Here is a 6278-nt window from a genome sequence, read left to right as displayed (position 1 = left end):
GAACTAGAATACTGTTACTAAAAGTAGTGATGTAAATCAGGGTTTATAATCAATGAGGAAGTGCTATCTATTTATTCTGGATGCTGGTGGAGGATAGGAGGGCCGCACACATTTTGTTTAGGGTCTCCAAATGTCCAGAACTTGCCTTGTGCTGGTACTGCCTGTGATTGGTGGGATATAGTCAGTCAGAGTTTCAGTCCAGCTTCTTACCAGCTATGTTGATCAATTGGCCAAGAGAAATCGTAAATGAGTTCCAAGAGAAAATGAAAGCATAAGAGATTTTGCATATACTGTATGTATCATGCCCTCTGTAGGTGTTGGGACCCAGAAATCACTGATAAAGAGGTAATCAGACTCATCTTAAAAACCCCAGAGTTGCTGGAGTGAAATCTGGACTGGTGCATGAACCCAGCCTTTTGCCAGTCAAGACCACTGCAGCAATGGACAGACATGCAGCGACCAATGGCATTCATCTCCCCAAGTGCTTGAAATGGTTAAAGCAATGCAAATGTCAAACAAGAATAAGAATAAGGATCGTAAGACCAGCAGTAATGCATACTAACACTTCTGATCCTCAGGACTGTCCCACAGTAAGCAATTTAATCTAGCAGAGTCACACTGACAAAAAAATCAGTCCCCTTACTAGTGACAGGTAACCAATGGGAAGACAATGCTATTGTACACACATGATTCTTGTTTGATGATTCTTTCTGTGCAGTTTTCAGAAGAAGAGTTACAAGGTTAGGAAGAATGACCATTGTACTTGGCAGATATAAAACCCCTGGCACGGACTGAGAGTCCATATACATAACCGTAACTGTAATCATGTCAGAAGAAATGCTTGTTTTTCCAGTAATACTGGATTTAAACACTTTCTGTTCCACAAGAGGTTAGCTTAGGTCAGACCAGACTGACATAACTACTAACACCTACTGCTTGAAACCTAATTAAAATAAAGATGTCCTTTTAATTGGTGGTTTCCAGAAGTTGAATTAATGGGGACTTGAATGGCCGGTCTCTTTATTTACAGTCATTACACCAACTCATGTGTAGCTATAAAAAATAAAGAGCTATTATGGCACCAGGACTGTTGGATTACTGGTGATCTCATTGGTGATCATATGAGATCATCTAATGCTATTAAAAGTACAGAGCCCGGACTCAACAGCTGTTAATAAAGAATTGACACCTTTAAGACAGCAGCATCTGTGCTGTGACCGGCTGTAAAAGATCTTCACAGGCATTAGAGGTAAAGTGAAGGAGCTGCGTGTTGCACCTTAATAATGGTACTAAAGAGAATTTGTGGTAATTTGCATTACTGTTAATTCAGTCTGAGAAATATTCCAGTATGCTCCTGCAGATTTTTTACGATTTAAATACTGTTCAGTTTCTTGCACAGACCAATTGTTTTCTGTCTTTACACATCAATGTATCGTCACAAGCCGCGGGGTTTCATTTGGTTTTGTTTGTGTATTTCTTTTTTACTCTCAAAGCTGTGATTCCCATCCATGACCATACTCTACATAATCAATCATTAATAAGCAGTAATTAGGAGTTTATCAAGGCAAAAGCTGTAGTTAATTGGTAGTTAATACTGAGAACTGGACTTTAAAATGAAGTGTGACCTAGCATTATTACTATAGCATGACCGAGGCTGAGATCTGAGTGGGGTAAAATCATTCATTATGTTTAAGATGCAGAAAAAGGCCAGTTATCTCCTCTGTGCCTAGAGATTGATTAGTGGATTAACCTTTTTGAATCAGTCAAAACTAAACCTGATGCTGTGTGATATTTCATAATGAGAAATTAGATCTATTCACCTTAATTGTAAGTGTGTGTGTGTGTGTGTGTGTGTGTGTGTGTGTGTGTGTGTGTGTGTGTGTGTGTGTGTGTGTGTGTGTGTGTGTACTGGTTTGGCATTACATTATGACATTACTTGGCTTGTGATCTCTTAATACAGTCTGCATTCAAGTTTCAGGTCTGTGTACCTGCATTATGAGGACATCCCTAAACAACTGTCCCTATGATTCAAAAGGACAAATAAACATAGCAACATTTTAAAAACTGTAAAACTGCACAATGCTTTCTGTGAGGCTTATGTTTAGTCATCGTACATTTAGTAATTATCATTAATATCATCAACTAAGTATCATCACACCTTTGGAAGTTCCTCACAAGTCCAAGTAACCATCAGGTGTTCATCAGGTACAAACATTTAGAATCTTTTAGAACTCTTCATAGACAGCAGGTGATCACCTTTATTTGGTGTGCTCTAAATCATCTCCAAAAAACTAAACAAAAACAAAAAACACACACACACAAAAAAAAACATTTCCTGGTTTGTACCAGGAGCATCATAGCTTCACTGAGGGAAAATAGTAGAAGGAGACGGTCTGCTTCAAAGCAGGCTATTGACGGTAAGCTGGAAGCTCATGATCAATAAGTCAATTAAATCTGCATTAGGCCAGGCATGGGATCCAGTGCTTCAGCTAAACTTCACTGCAAGGACACAGACTCCAGAGCACACGTCACAAAATCACCAATGTGGAGCACAGTGTGCAGACTGTCATACTTGAAACAACATTTCACTGCCAATAGATACACACAAATAAACAAATAGAAGTCTAATAAAGTGCATCCATCCCTCATAAACAGTGTCCCACATGGATCAGCTCTGGTGACATTTGTCTTTACTAATCCTCATTTTGTACTTCTAATTCATGACCAGTGTTTTGTTTTGCTTTCTCCTCTGCACTTCTGCATTCAACACTTCTCACCAAACCTTACGCTTCGCCCTCCATCATCCACCAGAATGAACGCATGTATGACAGTTAGCGGAAGCTATAGATTACTGTTTAGAAAGTTTTAAATATTTATATTTTTCTTTCAAAAAAGCATCAGTTCGCTACAGGAGGCCTATATTCACCCCTGGAGCTGTGTGAGCCATTTTTTTAATGGATGGATGCACTTTATTGGACTTCTTTTGGACTGTTTAAAAAACATTCACTGCCATTATAAAGCTTTAAAGTGTCAGGACAATGTTTACTATATATCTCTGATAGGTTTTGTCTAAAAGAAGAAAGTCATATAAACCTAGGATGGTTTGAGGGTGAGTAAATCATAGGGTCATTTTCATTTTTGAGTGAACTATGCCTTTATTTGTTAGTGCGTCTCACTCATGAAATATATTAGCTTTGACTTTGAGAGGATGGGTTTTGAAGTAATCTAAAAAAGAATCGTTCACATTGCACTACTAGTAATTCTTCTCATGGATGTAAGAAGTTGGCTAAAGAAAGCCAAGACTACCGCAGCGCAAGATATCATAAATGAGTGTTCCCAAATAAACATATAGAGGTGGTCCATCAACGTTTAATGTGTTTAGCTTGTTTTAGAAAACACAGGAGAAAAGAATATTATCATTTGTTAATATCAGACACCAAATAAGGGTCAAAACCATTCTTTGCCTTCAGCATATTTCCAGCACTTCTGTGTGTGCATGTAATGGCCCACTGCTGCTCTGTTCAAGAAGAACAGTCTCAAGGTCTTTGAGAGATGATGTGGAGTTTAGTGACCTTTGCTGTGACCTCCTCCTAGTGCTCATGAAGCCACTCGAGCATCTGAACAGTGTGTTTGAATGCATTAGAATCCTTAAACAGGACAGCATTACAAGAAACACTCCTAAAGTGTCCAATACTGCTGCATGTAGAGATCTGCTGCTATACAGCCTTTTTTACAGACACAGTAAGCCTACCACTGAACCAAACCACAACAATATAAAACATGGAACTGGCAGATAAACTTACGTATGTACTTTTTGCATTTTTTAGTAATTTTGTAATACATATTCATATGAAAGTTTTTAGTGATTCATGGTTTGTTTGTGAAAATGTTTGTGCACAGGTTATAGTGCACTCTGTTTTTACTGTTTCCTTTAGAATATGCAATAAGTCTGATCCCAAACAACGTCAGAAATGAACTTTTCCTTTAAGGAGCAATATGTGCCCTGAGAAGTTAATCCTAAGGCCCAATAGAATTACACCAGTTTGAATGTAATTAGCCAAAGGTGTTCAAACCCGTCTCACACTGGGCTATGGCAGATCAGACTTCTGCACATAAATAAAACTGTACATCATCCACTTAAACCTGCTTGGTGTGTTTGTAGCCCTGAATGCGTTCCCTTCCAAGGCGCTGAAACCACCATGTTTTTATTTGAACAGACAACACAGTAGTAGTGGCATATATCAATCACCTTGGTGGAGTTTGAGGACATTCAGCCCACAAGTGGAGCTAAAGGGTCATGAACACACAAAGCTTTTGTGAAGTTATTGTCTGCAAGCTGTGCTATCGACATAAATTAAACAGGTTTATTTCATGTGTTTATATAACATTTGTCACCGAAAGGCTGAGAAAACATTCTGCACAACTCTGTTGCATCCCCGGAGAAACAAACTTCATCCTCTGCTCCCTTAACACTGGGATCTTTGGGAAGCTGAGCAAGGTTATCTCTCCCTCACAACAACAACAAAGAAACACTTTGGGGACGTTGCTGATTTAGTGGTCTTAAAACAAAGTGAGAAATCCTTCTGGAGCAAGTCCTGTGCAGCGCTGCTGAAGAATGAAGCATGTTGATGGGCTGCTCTCGCTCTCGCTCTGGTTGATGTGTGCGAGTGCTTTTTTGGAAGAAGTATCAATACAAGAAAGTCCACCCTTAATAATGTAATACAGAGCCATATTGGAAAAAAGCTTTCTGAAACTCATATGAACACTTAAAGAGCACAGAAATACTCCTTCATGCGTCCAACTCATTCTTTAGAAACTTTGGCCGTGTTAAGCATGATAATCCAACTCTTTAACAGTGGAAATAAGTCAGAATGCACAAAATAGCATTAGACCTTTCCTTTAACAAGACGCCAATGTAAATAATAAAGAACAGGAGAAATATGCTCAATGGCAGCGGTTCTAGTAATTATATGGGCATTATATGAGTTCTGAACCAACTTAAGTTTATGAAGAAGTTTGTGAAGTGACCAAATAAGAAAGAATGACAATAATCAATGCATGAAGTAACTAGAGCGTGTACAGGAATGACTGGTATTGTGTGCGAGAAATGGACGAAGACGGCTGGTGTTTCGTAAGTGGAAATATGCAGACCGAGTTACACTGTCCACATGAGTTTCAGTAGTGTACCGCCAGTATACCATGGTGAAAACATGATTTACCCTGCCATTTGAACTTAAGTCAAGATAATTCAATAGAAAAGGCTGTGTTAAAACAAAATCATACATAGTATAATAGATATGTGCATATGTAGCATTTAAAGTTATTTACAGTTAAGAAAAAGTATCCATTAATGTTCTAATATAGATACTAAATGAATAGATTCATCTTTATTATTGATGTCACATGCATCACCTCTCTGTGCAGAGCTCTGGACAGACCAGCTTTTACTGACATCATTTAAAAGACGAGACTGAAGACCATCCAGCGCCAGCACTCGCTCGCTTCATGACCAAACACCTGATAAATGAAGCTGAAGCTGAACCACAACTAACCAGAGAGAGCACAACTGCCAGCCGCTGGGAAACATCTTAAAACTAATCTGTTGTTCTCATCATGAAGTGTTTTAGATGTGGTGTTGTCCTCTTAGAGTCATTTTAAACATAACCTGATTTAGTTTCTGATCATTAAATCAGGAAAATGTTCTGTCCTTCGTGAGAAGATCTGACCGTCTAGATCAGTGTGTGTGTGTCTCATAAACACAATCACTTGACATTCATTCTTGTTAGTTCAAATGACACGATCCTGTTCACATCTATTACAGTAGGGATCCCAAATAAAAATGCGGTAATGTTTCAGAAGTACATGCTCAGAATCAGCATCCTCTCATTTACTGCCAGGTTTGGTGTACAGGAACAGTGTGTGTAAAACCCTTCAGTCCTCATCTTAAACACACAGCAGAGCCTCCACCAGATGAACACAGCGTCTCACGCTAGAGCTCCTTCACTCACACCTTCACCATCATACACAATTAACTCAAACCTAGAGCAGACTACAGGAGGACTGTCAGAGAGCACCTCCGAACAGACCAGCCAGCTGTTTTACTACTGGATTTGAGGAATAAATCAGTTCAGAGTGCATCGCTCTGTGTATTTCTCTTGTGAAAGCTACAGAACTAGCAGTCATTACTTCCAGCATCAGTTCTTTCTGAGCATGTGACTCTGAAGGGATGCTGCGTCCACATGCTCTTGATTAATGAGTGAACACTCACCTTCATGACA

Source organism: Carassius carassius, chromosome 30, assembly GCF_963082965.1.
Source record: "Carassius carassius chromosome 30, fCarCar2.1, whole genome shotgun sequence".
Taxonomy (NCBI): Eukaryota; Metazoa; Chordata; class Actinopteri; order Cypriniformes; family Cyprinidae; genus Carassius; species Carassius carassius.
Note: the sequence above shows the minus strand (reverse complement) of the source record.